This window comes from Lactuca sativa, chromosome 1, assembly GCF_002870075.4.
Source record: "Lactuca sativa cultivar Salinas chromosome 1, Lsat_Salinas_v11, whole genome shotgun sequence".
Classification (NCBI taxonomy): domain Eukaryota; kingdom Viridiplantae; phylum Streptophyta; class Magnoliopsida; order Asterales; family Asteraceae; genus Lactuca; species Lactuca sativa.
The window spans coordinates 31,732,880-31,750,682 of record NC_056623.2 but is presented as its reverse complement, the minus strand read 5'-3'; positions in this window follow the sequence as shown (position 1 = coordinate 31,750,682).

Below are 17,803 nucleotides of genomic sequence, written 5' to 3'. Positions count from 1 at the left end.
CGAAAAATCATAACTTCTTCATACGAAGTCAGATTTGGGCGTTCTTTTTATCGATGTTCTTAGTTTAACATATTTTACGATTTTCGTTTAGATCGCTAAGGCTAAATCTCGCTTTATCTTAAATTCACTATTCACGCTTCCCGGTATCGTGTCGGTTCTGTCGCAAAACTTCGACAGGTCATAACTTCTTCGTTATAACTCGGATTTCGGCGTTCTTTATATGTACGGAAACCTTGAGACATATTCTACAACTTTATGTAGAGATATCGGGCTAATCTCATACTTTAATTTTGACGCTTATTTTTATTCTCTATTAATTATACATTTATAATAATAAACACATAACACACATAATTCACATAATACTCAAATATTTCATTTTTCTTACTTCAAAAAGAGTTACAATAGTTGACCTAGACTATTACATTGACAAAAATGCTTAGCCCTGAAACCCGGGCGTTACATTGAACAAATCAAATTAGCCCTAGCCCGGCCGAGCATTTATGTTTGCATCACTAAATCATCGAGAGGCCCAAAGATATCGCTTTTATCCTACTTTGAATAAAAGGAACGGATAAACTTTGATACAATGTTTGCTTGCACTCACTCACCGAATTACACACAACAATATGTTTTATAACACCAAGTTACTAGTGTGTTTACATATTATCAATGTGCTACCGATTTTCAAGATACAACTCACACATCTCGGTTTCAAGAATATAAGATGTTATCATCTCACCAATCACTCGTGATACAATCCATGGAGTGATCCAAGTGAGCGTGGGTTTAATCCAATGCTCAAATTCATATTCATAAGCACTCATGAACGTTGCAGCAAACATTTGCTTATGTCTAATACTCTTTTAGACAATCCACACACCAATTCACGACAGTCTTCATTCATATCTACTTCCAACATATGAACGACTGTGGCCCGTTCGAATAATTCGATTATTCTTAATAAATTCAATTATTCTGGAAGTCAAAACATGCAAATGTGAAACACAAGAATAATACTAATCCCATATGGCCTCAAACCTTTGAGTATAAATAAAACTCCTTTTATTTATCACCATATCGATTGCTCATTATTTGTCGTTTCGGGTAATCAACTTCATACTTGAATTATTACACTTGTCCCATGCTCCTAGCATGCACACAATGTTTACCTATGGTTCTTACCTTTTGAAATAGATAACATTGAACACATTTCCAATCATTCTCATTTCACAACTCCAAATCCTTTTTCCATAAGTGAAAGAATATCAAATTCTTGTTACTTATAGATTTTGCTAGATTCTAACATTCTATGGAACGATCCTTTCGTAATGTCACTGCACCAAAGTCACAAAGACTATTGCCAATGATATTACAAAGTCCTCTAACGGAGATTGTTACAAGACAATTCCTTAGATATGATGTCTCTCACTCAAAGTACATTCCTTTGAACATCCTTTTGCATAAAAGTTTCTAATCTAGACATAGATTTTTAATATTCAATTCCCAATATGGACACGCTTCCATATTTTCCATATGACAACTCATTCTTATAGAATCTTATCTATTCGTAATGATGTCGATATGGCCATCCAATATGGAAACATTTCCATAATTTCCATATGACAACTCATTCTTAATAGAATCTTTTCTATTTATAATAATGTCGATATGGTCCATCCAATACCATGCTTCCAACTACTCACAAGCGACCAATCCTCGTCAAACTTTGGATTGTCCTTTGATAGTTGTTTAATTATTTTAGTCAAAACCAATTCTAGTCCCCTTTCCCTCTTATGGTGGACTTGATAAACACGCAACTTTGTGTGATCGATCTCCTAGTCCTTCACTTGACACTTTGTCAATGAATTAGTCTAATTTCCAAATATGAAATTTCTCATTCATCGTGCAACCAAGTTGCATGATTCCAAGTTTCTGTCCAATTGAAACTTGGGCGATGAGAAACTCTCCCTATTTGGTAAACTCTCGAATTTCCATAAATAACATAATAAGAACCAAACCCATTATTGCTAATAATTCAAACATCAATTTTTCATATACGTCATTGCAAGGATAATAAATAATATAAAAAAAATCAAAATTTATTTTATTGCGGAAAAATTTTGTCCTTACAATGCAATTCATTCAAAAACTATGCTAATACATCTTTCTTAGCAATCTAATTCTAACTCTAAGTAGTAGCTCAAGAATCTAATCTTCGAGAAATGCGATCGAAATCCATTCCTTCACGGTTAGATTCTGCTCACTTCTTCCTTTAAGCTTCATTTCTTTTCTTCGATCCGACAAAACATCAATTGCAATCTTATCACATTATGTATTAAGAATCTAGAATAGAAGCTTAAAAGAGTTAGTTAATGGATTTTTACCTATATTAGAGCCATACGTTTCGACTCTCCCATCTCTTAGATCTCTTAGGTAAATGGGGCAGCTTCGTCTCCAATGCCCTTTCTCTTGGCAATAAAAGCAAATTGACTCATTTGGAACATGACATGGAACTACTTCAGACATTGCCTTTCTCTTATGATCAAACTTTTCGATCATAGCATGTCTTTTGTTGCCATTGTCTATATCCATAGAGGTCTTGAAGGCAGATTCACCAATCAACTTTGCTTTTCCATTGCGCCAAAACATTTCTGATTCAGCAGCAATAAGCATATAGGTGAGATCTATAAGGGTCACATCGCGGTTCATCATATAGTACTCTCTTACGAACTCACTATATGAGTTAGGAAGTGACTGAAGAACCCATTTCCTCACAGACAACGGATCCTAACATTCTTAACCTATCAATGTGTGACTTCATCCCTAGGACGTGTGCACACACCGACTTTCCATCTTTATGTTTACTTGCCAAAAGGGCTTGAGTGATCTTGAACTTTTCAAGCCTTTGAACTTGTGGGTTAGGGAGAATAATTGGAGGAGGTGGAGGAAGTGAAGCATGATTTCTTATTCCTTGATCGAATCGTGGAATATCATCTTCATGTGGAATGCTTGTTCCACGGGAATTGAGAAGACCATAGTTGTCAAACTTTGACATCTACAAAATGGGAGAAAAACATATTCAAGTTAGTTGATTGATTGAGTCCTTAGTAAGTCACCCAAATGAGATACTAAGGCTAGGACCCAACACAATATTCTACAAATCGGGAGAGGGATGTCGTAACCCTAATTGCAGAATATTTGAAGGTAAGTGAATGACGATTCACTAATTTCCACCATGAAAAACGAAAAAGAATTTAAGTTTTAAATCTATGAAAACTCCTAGATCCTTTGAGATTCATTGAACTTTTAATGGCATGTTTAAATCTCGATATGCCCCTCTAGTTTGGGACTGGGATGCCGAGGATCACAAAGCGGGTGTGAATAGCCATGCAAACTTACATGGTGCCCTCACATGTTACAGTCACCTATTCGATGTGTCGGTAAACCACACACGCTCCACCGAACTATGACAAACATTGAGTCACCATTTGCTACCTTTGATTAGAACCATTTAGTGTGCCGGTAAACCACACACGCTCCACTAACGTCTTTGTAAGGGCACAAAGTGTAATTTCATGGAATTGCATCAATTCACTTTTGCCTAAGTAACTAAGATTGGGAATTTTATGAAAACATTTAGTTACTTTAATAATTCATTATACTTATAATGGAAGGTTTCGTCCTATCCTACCCGTTCGGCTAACGACCCTCCAGTAGTCAAGAGTGCGGTGGGTAAGAGTGGATACCTATTCAATCGCCATTTTATAGGCAGTTTCCTTAAACACCCCTTATAGACCAGCTTTGTGAATGAGGCCTACTAACGGTAAGATTGACTTTTACTCATACATATATATAATGTTAGACTTTTAATGTTATATATAGTATATGGTGTATTTTACACTTTTAAAATATTAAGTGGTCAAATTTAACAACTATACTTTTAATTCAATTAAATTGTAAACCTAAACTTTTATGGATTTATTAAACCTCTTTTAATTATACACCTTAATTAATTAATAAAACCATAAGGGTGTGATTTGAACTTTTTCAAAACAATACTAGGGTTTTAGAATTTAACATTCCTAATTAAACTTTTAATCAACTTTTAAATTCCAAAACTTGAGGGCAAGTTTTGAAACATTTCAACACATTAGGGTTTAGAATTTAAATATACATCAAAATTAAACCATTTAATCAAATTTTAAATTCAAAAACTTGAGGGCAAGTTTTGAAACCTTTTTCAAAACATTAGGGTTTTAACTATTTAAATTTCAAAACAACAAAACTTTTGGGTTCAAATTTAAACTATAAAACCTAAGGGGAAAATATGAAACTTTTCATAACAACAAGGATCAAATAACAAATAATCTAAATTAACAATTAATCACATAATTATCCATATTTGATTTATTTAATGATTTCTTGCAAAACAATTTACCAATTTAATCAAAATAATTAATCAATTATCACATAAGGAAACAATTATCTTATTAATTGATAAATATCTTCAATTAGATCAAGAATATACTTATATATATCAAAAAATCGGATTTATATTGATCTAATATGATAAAGGCAAGTATCTCAAAGATAAACAGCAAGAAATCTCGAAAATAGCTCCATCTGACGCTCGAACTCGCCGAGTACCACACTGTACTCGCCGAGTTGAGGCCTACTCGCCGAGTACACTGTGGTACTCGCCGAGTTCATCAGGCAGATGGCTCAAAAACGATTTTACAAACATATAATGCATCAATACAATTGAAACCAGTCTAGGCTCTGATACCACTGATGGGTTTTGGTCATAAGACATCCTATGTGCTCATACAAACCCTAATGTTTGGATCTAGGTTTCTCTATTGTACATGCAAGTTATCCAAGACTATAAACCCTAATTCTAGCATATGGAAATCGATATTAACATATAATTAGGTTTATGATATTACCTTGATTGTTATGTAGAGATAACAATCACAATTCCTCCTTGAATTGACCTTGGAAGGCTTAGAGTCACAAGTGTCACTCCTCTAATGGCTCACAAACACCATAAGCAAGAGGATGAAGAGGAGAGAGGATGGAGGTTGCCCAAAAATGTGTGAAACCCTAGAACAAGTCTTAGCCACGTTTTTGGTCATAAGGGATCTCTTTATATAGGAGGAAATTAGGGTTATCTAACAAGGAAACCCTAATTTGGATGCTTAAGCCCTAAGCAACCCATGGAGCCCTTTCCTTAAGGCCTTGGACGATTTCATATGGGCTTCCCCCATAGAATTCGTCCACCTTATAATAAAAGGCAATCCATGGCCCAAATTGCAATTATCATATAATTACAATTCCAGTCCCTTAAGTTTAATTAATCTCTTTTAGTCACAAAACTAATTACCAATTAATTATTGACTAATATTAATTAAACAATATGATTTCCCCTTTAATATATTATTCTCATAATATATTAATAAATCATATTTAATCATTTCTCTCCATAATTCATCCTATCAAGTTGCTTTGGTGAAGGCAACCCAAAAGGACCATGCACCATCGGGTCAAGTACATACCAAAATAATTATGGACTTAGACACTAATCCAACAGTACTTCCTAAAATATATTCGACACACTCCTCACGGTCATCGCTTAGCATTCTAAGTTTAAGTCTAGAAATAAATCCTTATTCCTAGTTCGCTTAAACTAATGCTCTGATACCAACTGTGACATCCCCATTTTCACGACCAGAAAAGACCGATTTATTTTATGCTCTATAAAAATCAGAGAACCTCTTTTAATAAAAATGTTGCGGACTTTGTTTACAGTAAAACATGATAAATACGTTATCAAAGCATTTCCGAAGAAAAATATTTTTATTCATTTTAAAAAATTTGAGATGTCATCGTCAATACAGAAAAATAAGCATAAACAGAACTTACATTCATTAGCACTAATGATTTATATCTCCTTAATCTCTCAATGTAATGTGACTTCATATCAACACCTGTGATATAAATAAACTGAGTGGGTCAGGTTTGGAAATCTGGTGAGTACATAGGGTTTTCTCCCCACTATAAATAAGTTTATTAACTTTATCAAACCAAACAAACCCGATTACCCGTTCCCGTTATCCTCCATTTACGTCCCTAAAACATCTAACACAAAGGAACTAGTCTAAGGACTTTCATCGGGGTGACAACACATGCTTCGGGGGTTCCTCAGAAATTCATGTCAAATAAGGCAACCATGTGGGGGATGGAGTACTGCTGGTGAGCACACAGTTCAAATAAACACCTACAGGTTGCGAGCCTGCTAGCGTTCCACTAGACTGTCTAGAATAGTCCATGGTCGTTATCTATACTCCGCTAGATGACTGGATCATCAATAACATCTATATCGAAGCCTCTCATTATTTGATTTGGTCACACAACAACTATTATATCTACCCATGTTTTACCCAATACATTTTGTAGATATAAAATACTTATACATTTTAAATCATTTAAAACGTGTATAAAAATATTCCACCCAGCATAGATGACAAGCATTCATACAATATTCACATATAACACGTAATTTATATTAAATACTTCATATCTATGTGTAAGATAAAAGTAACTATGCATTCACTTGAAAATGTGGTGAATCCGAACTCAGACAGCGCTTCGCTTCTTAAAAATAATTTCCTTTGACGAAACCTAGTATTATTACCACTAGAGTTTAGTATATTATTCGCCGAGACTAATTAATAGTTTAGCTATTATTACTATTATATAAGCGTTAAACAATACTTATATAACCCATAATAATAGCCCAAGTACTTATTATAAGTTCCTAATAACGTTACTATAATTAAATAAAAACTATATTAAAAATAGCGTCGGTGTGGTTCACTTACAACGGGTTTTATAGAAAATCGGGCTTTGCTTGGAGCAGCGTTCTCGGGCCGAAAATATCTTCTTCTCGGAGCCATCGAGCACTCGGGGGCTTCCGCCTCGTGCTAGGGAGGTTCCCTAGGCTTTTTTTTTTTTGGGGGGGGGGGGGGGTTCGGGGCTAGAGAGAGGTTCTAGAAAGAGAGTAAAGAGAAGAAAGAATGAGAAATGTGTAAAGAAAATGAGGGCGGGAGAGGTTCTATTTATAGGGTGAAAAATGTCTAAACTTGGTGCCACATGTCACCATCTAGTGGCAAGACTTGGGGAGAAAGCAATGGCCAAGATTGTGCCACATCACCCATTTTCGCACAACACATTTCCGACTTCTAAAATCCGTAACTTTCACATACGACCTCCGTTTTTGACGTTCTTTATATTTACGCGTAGGTAAAAATAAGATCTACAACTTTCATTTTGACTCCGTCAGCTAATTCTCGACCGATCTTAAATTTAATTGTACGAGGAGATTATACTGTTAAATGTCCGCGTAAAAGTCATAACTTCTACATACGGACTCTGTTTTGATCTGTCTTTTTACTGTTAAGTTCCTATTAATGAGATCTTCAATTCTCATTTAGGTCGCGTAGGCCAAAAACCGCTCGATCTAAAATTCGAGTTTCGGGTTGTGCACTGCTAAGCCAAATCTTAGAAAATTCATAACTTCCTCATACGAAGTCAGATTTGGGCGTTCTTTTTTTTTTTTTTTTGTATGTTCTCGGTTTAACGTATAATACAGATTTTGTTTAGATTTATAAGGCTAAAAATTCCTCCATCATAAATTCACTATTTACATCTCCCGGTGTCGTGTCGGTTTTGCCTTAAAATTTGACGAACCATAACTTCTTCGTTATAACTCGGATTTCAACGTTCTTTATATGTACGAAACCCTTGAGACGTATTCTACAACTTGGTTAATATTATTTATTCTAAATAATATTTTGTCAAAAAGTCGTTTTCGATTCCTATTATCTCTAAACTGACTAGCTTAGATCTACGGGCGTTACAAAAACAAATTAGCAATTTATGGTCCCCTATTAATTCCCACCTACATGGACGGAACAAGGTCGTTATTGTTGGATTAGTGTCTAAGTCCATAACTATTTTGGTATGTACTTGACCCGATGATGCATGGTCCTTTTGGGTTGCCTTCACCAAAGCAACTTGATTGGAGAAATAAATAGAGAGACAGGTTATTATGATTTATTAATATGTTATAAGAATAATATATTAAAGGAGAAATCATATTTGTTTAATTAATATTGGTCAATAATTAATTAAGAATTAATTTTGTGATCAAATGTAATTAATTAAACTAGAGGGGCTGAATTGTAATTATGTGATAGTTACAAAATAAGGTAAGGATTATCTTATTAATAGGTTGGACGAATTTAAGGTGATAAGGCCTTAGAATTCGACTATGATAAGGATTCAAGGATTATGTTATGGGTTGCTTGGTGGACAAGCAACTAGATAAGAATAATGACTGAAACCCTATCTCTACACCTATATAAACACCCCTTGACTCATGAATTCGGCCAGACCTTCCCTAAGGCTTCTTAGGAACGAATTCAATACCTCTCCTCTCTCTTTATACCTTCTCCATTTGCTCTTGGTGTTTGTAAGCCATTAGAGGAGTGACACTTGTGACTCTAAGTCTTCCAAAGTCAATTCAAGGAGGAATTGGGATTGTTATTACTACATAACTATCAAGGTAACATCTTAAACCTAATTATATGTTAATATCGATTTCCATATGCTAGAATTAGGGTTTATAGTCTTGGATAACTTGCATATACAATAGAGAAACCTAGATCCAAACATTAGGGTTTGTATGAGCACATAGGATGTCTTATGACCAAAACCCATCAGTGGTATTAGAGACTAGATTGGTTTCTATTGTATTGATGCATTATATGTTTGCAAAATCGTTTTTTGGGCTTCCTAGCAGATGAACTCGGCGAGTACCACAGTGTACTCGACGAGTAGACCTCAACTCGGCGAGTACAGTGTGGTACTCGGCGAGTTCGAGCGTCAGATGGAGCATACTTCGGGATTTCTTGCTGTTTTTGCTTATGGATGGTTAACTTATCATGTTAGATCAATATTAATCCGATTATATGATATATTTGACTATATTTTGATCTAATTGAAGATATTTATCAACTAATAAGATAATTGTTTCCTTATAAGATAATTGATTAATTATTTTGAGTAAATTGATAAATTGTTTTGCAAGAAATCATTAAATAAATCAAATATGGATAATTATGTGATTAAATGTTAATTTGAATTATTTGTTATTTGATCCTTGTTGTTATGAAAAGTTTCATATTTTGCCCTTTAGGTTTTATAGTTTAAATTTGAACCCAAAAGTTTTGTTGTTTTGAAATTTAAATAGTTGAAACCCTAATGTTTTGAAAAAGGTTTCAAAACTTGCCCTCAAGTTTTGGAATTTAAATTTTGATTAATAGTTTAATTTTGATGTATATTTAATTTCTAAACCCTAATGTGTTGAAATGTTTCAAAACTTGCCCTCAAGTTTTGGAATTTAAAAGTTGATTAAAAGTTTAATTAACAATGTTAAATTCTAAAACTCTAGTATAGTTTTGAAAAGGTTCAAATCACACCCTTTTGGTTTTATTAATTAATAAAGGTGTATAATTAAAAGATGTTTAATAAATCCATAAAAGTTTAGGTTTATAATTTAATTGAATTAAAAGTATAATTGTTAAATTAGACCACCTAATATTTTAAAAGTGTAAAATACACCCTATACTATATATATATAGCATTAAAAGTCTAACATTATATATATGTATGAATAAAAGTCAGTCTTACCGTTAGTAGGCCTCATTCACGAAGCTGGTCTATAAGGGGTGTTTAAGGAAACTGCCTATAAAATGGCGATTGAATAGGTATCCACTCTTACCCACCGCACTCTTGACTAGTGGAGGGTCGTTAGCCGAACGGGTAGGATAAGACGAAACCTTCCATTATAAGTATAATGAATTACTAAAGTAACTAAATGTTTTTAAATTCCCAATCTTAGTTACTTAGGCAAAAGTGAATTGATGCAATTCCATGAAATTACACTTTTGCCCTTGCGAAGACGTTAGTGGAGCATGTGTGGTTTACCGGCACACTAAATGGTTCTAAGCAAAGGTAGCAAAGGGTGACTCAATGTTTGTCATAGTTCGGTGGAGCGTGTGTGGTTTACCGGCACATCGAATAGGTGACTGTAACATGTGGGGGCACCATGTAAGTTTGCATGGTTATTCACACCCGCTTTGTGATCCTCGGCATCCCAGTCACAAACAAGAGGGGCATATCGAGATTTAAACATGCCATTGAAAGTTCAATGAATCTCAAAGGATCTAGGAGTTTTCATAGATTTAAAACTTAAATTTCTTTTTCTTTTTTCATGGTGGAAATTAGTGAATCGTCATTCACTTACCTTCAAATATTCTGCAATTAGGGTTACGGCATCCCTCTCCCGAGTTGTAGAATATTGTGTTGGGTCCTAGCCTTAGTATTTCATTTGGGTGATTTACTAAGGACTCAATCAATCAAATAACTTGAATTTGTTTTCTCCCGTTTTGTAGATGTCAAAGTTCGACAACTATGGTCTTTCCAGATCCCGTGGAACAAGCATTCCACATGAAGATGATATTCCACGATTCGATCGAGGAACAAGAGATCATCCTTCACTTCCTCCTCCTCCTCAAAATTATTCTCCCTAACCCACAAGTTCAAAGGCTTGAAAAGTTCAAGATCACTCAAGCCCTTTTAGCAAGTAAACATAAAGAAGGAAAGTCGGTGTGTGCACACGTCTTAGGGATGAAGTCACACATTGATAGGTTAAGAATGTTGGGATCCGTTGTCTGTGAGGAAATGGCTATTGATTGGGTTCTTCAGTCACTTCCTAACTCATATAGTGAGTTCGTAAGAGAGTACTATATGATGAACCGCGACGTGACCCTTATAGATCTCACCTATATGCTTATTGCTGTTGAATCAACAATGGTTTGGCGCAATAGAAAAGCAAAGTTGATTGGTGAATCTTCCTTTAAGACCTCTATGGATATAGACAATGGCAACGAAAGACATGCTATGATCGAAAAGTTTGATCATAGGAGAAAGGCAATGTCTGAAGTAGTTCCATGTCATGTTCCAAAAGAGTCAATTTGCTTTTATTGCCAAGAGAAAGGGCATTGGAGACGAAGCTGCCCCATTTACCTAAGAGATCTAAGAGATGGGAGAGTCGAAACGTATGACTCTAATATAGGTAAAATCCGTTAACTAACTCTTTTAAGCTTCTATTCTAGATTCTTAATACATAATGTGATAAGATTGCAATTGATGTTTTGTAGGATCGAAGAAAAGAAAGGAAGCTTAAGGGAAGAAGTGAGCAGAATCTAACCGTGAAGGAATGGATTTTGATCGCATTTCTCGAAGATTAGATTCTTGAGCTACTACTTAGAGTTAGAATTAGATAGCTAAGAAAGATGTATTAGCATAGTTTTTCAATGAATTGCATTGTAAGGACAAAATTTTTTCCGCAATAAAATAAATTTTGATTTTATATTATTTATTTATCCTTGCAATGACATATATGAAAAATTGATGTTTGAATGTTTCTATTATTGGCAATAATGGATTTGGTTCTTATTATGTTATTTATGGAAAGTCGAGAGTTTACCAAATAGGGAGAGTTTCTCATCGCCCAAGTTTCAATTGGACAGAAACTTGGAATCATGCAACTTGGTTGCACGATGAATGAGAAATTTCATATTTGGAAATTAGACTAATTCATTGACAAAGTGTCAAGTGAAGGACTAGGAGATCGAGCACACAAAGTTGCGTGTTGATTAAGTCCACCATAAGAGTAACAAAGATATTTTTCATGATTTACTAAAGGTGTAGTAAATATGATTATACTTACAAGATTAAGTGTAATTCGGAATTGATTAAAAAGGTTTAAATCAATAGTAGAACGAATAAGAAGAATCAAGTAGGCAGAAAGATAAAAGTTTCTCCATTCTAAGAAGAAGGGAGAGTACCTTTTATGCTTTATGATAAGTCTTAATGATTAAGAACCATATCTCAATTGATCCTCTAAGTGTGTCTTAGTACAATTGTATGTTTAAGAAGAGGAATCAAGAATTGAAAAAAATGGTTAAATCAAAAAGTCAATCATACTTCGTTCCAAAACAAGTCTTAAAGTTAAGATTGTGACATCGAGTGAAAAGTAAGGTTTATAACATTCATCAAATGTGGAAAGTTGTGATGTCTTGGATAAGACAAAGACCAACTAGGACCAATTTATGAAGTATTTTGATATGAGCTACACTAACTCTTGGATATTAGTTTGTCAAGAAATGGTTATTGACAAGAGAATCTTATATGTCAAGGAGTAAGTGGGAGTCTTAATGGTCTTGAAAGGTTTCAAGAACAAATCAAATAAACCTTATCGATAATCACTAGCACAAGAGTTGAGGTTTACAACCTATCGTGTTGACATTATTTTGTTTCTGTGCTGTTCCAATTGAGTTAATTATGTGTATGAGTCCTATGAGTTCTCATTTGAATGCATAAAAGGAAAGGACCTTGATCAATGGAAAGTACATTGATAAGAAAAGGTGAGCTGCTTAACTACTTGGAAGACATGGTGGGCAGCTGTGCTACCATAAGGCAAGAAATCGAGATTAAGAAAGTTCGATCCATATGAGTTTGTATTTGTCGTAAACTTTGGTTTTGACAAATTCACATGGATAGGAACAAATACACCGTTTAAATCTAAGTGTCATAAGATTTCCTCCTTCATGAAAATGATTGTGAGGAAATGCTTTCACTAAGAAAGAGTGATTGTAAAATTGCATTCTCGAATTCAATTATGGTTACGGTATCCCTTTCCATGATTTGAATTGTGAGGTTTGGCAATTGTTTACACACACATATGAACTATCTAAGGCAAAGGTGTATAAATTCAAGAAGCCTTGATAAAAGATTATCAAAGCACTAAGTATTAGAAACATGAACTTAAGAAATTCAATAAGCATTGTTTTTCTGAAAGTTAAGCTGTTTCTGAATACATGTCAAAGCTAGTAGGAGCATAAGTGTTATGTTTTATAATAATCATCATGATAGTGGGAGCATAAAAGTTATGATTGTATGATTATTAAGGCATGTATTGCAAGTTGGCAATATTAATTATAGAAAACAAGAGTTATACCTTGCAAAGTTGTAAGGGTTGTAAAGTTGTTTTGCTATAATTAAGGGAGAGAATATTATGCTTCATTTCAAATCTAAAGGATTAGGTTGAGAAATGTTAATAAATTTAGTCAAGAGTACATAGCGTGTTCTTAAAATTTCGATTATGATTACAGCATTCCTCTTCACAATTCGAATTTTGAGAACATAGCAAATAAAACATTATGCGTCGTGTCCCATACGCTTCGGGTATAGGATCGATTGCAAATGCTTTAATGTTTGACCATTCTAAAACTTTCCAAATGTCGAGCGCATTTAGAGGGAAAAGGGACTAGAATTGGTTTTGACTAAAATAATTAAACAACTATCAAAGAACAATCCAAAGTTCGACGAGGATTGGTTGCTTGTGACAACGGATTTGGAAAGCTACGATTGCAGATCAGGATCTGAAGTCATACGCATAATAGTTATTAGACTTATCCAAGTGGGAGACTGTTGGATTAGTGTCTAAGTCCATAACTATTTTGGTATGTACTTGACCCGATGGTGCATGGTCCTTTTGGGTTGCCTTCACCAAAGCAACTTGATTGGAGAAATAAATAGAGAGAGAGAGGTTATTATGATTTATTAATATGTTATAAGAATAATATATTAAAGGAGAAATCATATTTGTTTAATTAATATTGGTCAATAATTAATTAAGAATTAATTTTGTGATCAAATGTAATTAATTAAACTAGAGGGGCTGAATTGTAATTATGTGATAGTTACAAAATAAGGTAAGGATTATCTTATTAATAGGTTGGACGAATTTAAGGTGATAAGGCCTTAGAATTCGACTATGATAAGGATTCAAGGATTATGTTATGGGTTGCTTGGTGGACAAGCAACTAGATAAGAATAATGACTGAAACCCTATCTCTACACCTATATAAACACCCCTTGACTCATGAATTCGGCCAGACCTTCCCTAAGGCTTCTTAGGAACGAATTCAATACCTCTCCTCTCTCTTTATACCTTCTCCATTTGCTCTTGGTGTTTGTAAGTCATTAGAGGAGTGACACTTGTGACTCTAAGTCTTCCAAAGTCAATTCAAGGAGGAATTGGGATTGTTATTACTACATAACAATCAAGGTAACATCTTAAACCTAATTATATGTTAATATCGATTTCCATATGCTAGAATTAGGGTTTATAGTCTTGGATAACTTGCATATACAATAGAGAAACCTAGATCCAAACATTAGGGTTTGTATGAGCACATAGGATGTCTTATGACCAAAACCCATCAGTTATAACTAAGGGGCCGAAATCAACGCTTTTAAAAAATAAAAATCTTTGATGGCTTTGATAGGTGCATTTTATGCACCTATTTTGCTTGTTTATTTTCGTCATGTCATAGTATTTTACTTCATAATTCTTGTATTTAGTTAATTATTTGGGCGATTGCGTATTTCATTAAGAATTTTTGGTACTTCAACACTTCTGATTTATTTTGCAGGCATTATGGAGCTTGGAGCATGGAGCATGGAGCTTTGGAGCATGAAGAGAAGATGAACCGGTCATTCCATGGACGAAAACATGAAGACATAACTCGAGTCATTGTTGCATTGTCATCATAGCAAAGGACTGCGTTTGAAACGCGGTTCTTGTCACACCGACATGGGGTCGTGTTTGTCCTTTCTCATCTTATATTAAAGCAACATAACTCGTGGTGAAGCTAGACTGAAGATGGAGCCAACAATGAAGAATTATTGGACTTTTAGCATAAATCATGGGCCATGCCAAAAACACATGGTCAAGACAAATGGCCATGCCAAAAACATATGGGCAAAAGGCATGACCATGCTAAAAACGCATGGCCTTATGGCTAGCACGTGAGCTTTATTAAAATAAGGGGACGTTGCCATTTTACAGGGGACAATTTCTGGAACAACTTTGGGGCGATTTTGGGAGAATTCTTGGAGCATTTGATAAGACCAAATCATTGCAAACACTTTTGATTTCATTTTAGTAAGCATTAAACATTTCAATTCCATCTTTATTCTTGTTTGATTTGTTCTTAGCCATGTGTGGCTAAGAAACCCTAATTTCTAGTTCTTGTTCAAAACATGTTGATTGCTTGACATGAAGTATATGATTTGATGTTTGATTTTTGATTCTATTCTAGTGATTATGTTTTTGCTTAAACTAGAATCCTTGAATTTGATTTGTGTTTGATTGGCCACTTTCATGAAATGATTTTTTGTGCAGTTAATTAACTTTTAGGTCACCTAATCGTTATATAAAGTTAATGATTGGTAACAAACAATAAGTTTTCTTATTGTGAAACATATATCACATGTTTTCACACTTCCGAGCGTATGAGAAGAAATGAACATTGGTGGGAAACTTGTACATAACTTAATGCAGTTTTTCAATACAATCTAAGAGCGTGTTTAGGTTGAATTAATAAAACTAGGCCTAGTCAAAGAGCGTATTTTAGTTAGATAATTTGACAAGCGAGAGGTATTAGAGCGTGTTAATATCTTTCAGTACCAACTTAGAATAACAATCATGAATTATATCAAGTCATAATCAAGTTGAACAACAACATTGAGAACTAGAACTAGAACCATTTAATCAAATTGTTTGCAAGTTTATTTCATTTTGTGTATGCTTTTAAAGTATATTGTTATTTTATTATTTTACTTTTGCAAACAAAACCCCATTTGTGACCAAAGTACCTTACGCAAAGAGATATAGACTTTTATTGCGTGTCTCAGTGGTTCGACTCTGCTTGCCTTGTGCTATTTTTTAGTGCATTAAAGTAGTGTATTTGGAGTCTGTTGTACCCCTATTATTTGTTGGGTACGTCTAACACGCTTTTTCGGATTTTGACTAGATTTGAGATGTTTTTCTTTTAAAAAGTTATGAATCGTGGGTTGTTTTTTCATATAACTAGCAATTAATAAATAATAAAAATACTCTCTTTCAAAAAAAAAAAACTAAAAATCAATAATTAAAATATACTATTAATAATTCTATCAAGCCTAAATAATTGATATATTATAATTTTAACTATTTCTATGACATCCCCATTTTGACGGCCAGAAAAGACCGATTTTGTTTATGCTTGTTTAAAATCAGAGTAACATTTTAAAGAAAAATGTTGCGGAATTTGTTCCCAAAATAAAATATGATAAAGATTTATCAAAGAATTTCCGAAGAAATGTATTTCATTAAAAACCTCGGGGTGTCATGTTCGATACAGATAAAAAGCATAAACAGTACAATATAAGCCTTACTACATTATTTCATATTTACAGGCCTATAATCCGTAATCCCTCATCCCAACATCATATCTATGCTCATGTGCCACTACCTGTAATACAAGAAACTGAGTGGGTCAGACTTGGGAGTCTGGTGAGCACATAGGGTTTTCAACCCACAATAAATAAGTTTATTATTTTCATCAACCAAACAAACCCGATTATCCGTTCTCGTTATCCTCACTTTACGTCCCTAGAACATCTAACATAAGAGACCTAGCCTAAGGATTTTCATCGGGGTGACAACACATGCTTTGGGGGTTCCTCAGCAATTCATGTCAAATAAGGCAACCATGTGGGGGATGGAGTACTGCTGGTGAGCACGCAGTTCAAATAAACACCTACAGGTTGCGAGCCTGCTAGCCTTTCACTGGACTGCCTATAATAGTTTGTGGTCGTCATCTATACTCCTCTAGATGACTAGATCATCAATAACATCGAGGCCTCTCACCATTTTATCACACATTGTCTATTACATCTACCCATGTTTTACCCAACACATTTTGTAGATATAAAATATATATACAGTTTAAATTATTTAAAACATGTATAAAAATTGTTCATCCATCATAGATAGCAAGTATACAGACAATATGTACACATAGCATGTAATTTAAATAAAATACTTCATATCTATGTGTAAGATGAAAGTAACTATGCACTCACTTGTTAAGGTGGTGGTTCCGAACTCAGACAACGCTTCGCTTCTATTAATTTATTTTCTTTCGACGAAACCTAGTATCATTACCACTAGATTTTAGTCTAATATTCATTGCGACTAATTATTAGTTTAGATTCATCATTAACTCAAAGTCTACTTCATGATCTATCAAGTAAGGAACAACCAGGTAGGATCATATCGGAGGTAAGGTCCGTTTGGTATACGAAGTATACTGTTTGGAAATCCCACTTTAATCACCTCACTAAATCACAGCCTAGACATCATTCCCGTAAGTAGATCAATCAGTATAACGATATTGAATCACTGATAAATCTTATTTATAGGTTCACAATAGTGATATTATATTTATATATAAGCTATATTTAAAGTATGGTAGGCGTATCTCACTTACAACAGATTTTTATTAAAAACCGGGCATCGCTGGAGCAACGTTTTCAAATGAAAAACTATTTTCTCAGAGCCTTCGGGAGCCTCAGGGCTTCCTTCGGGTGCTAGGGGGGTTTACCTAGGCTTTAGGGGGGGGGGGGGTTTAGAGGTTCTAGAGAGAGAGAGAGAGAGAGAGAGAGAGAAGTTGGAAGGTGTGAGGATGAGTGAAGGCCTCGCCTCTTATTTATAGGGGGTTGGAGGGTCACTCACGTCATGAGTTTTTTGATGCTCACGTCGTGAGCCAGCTGGAGACAC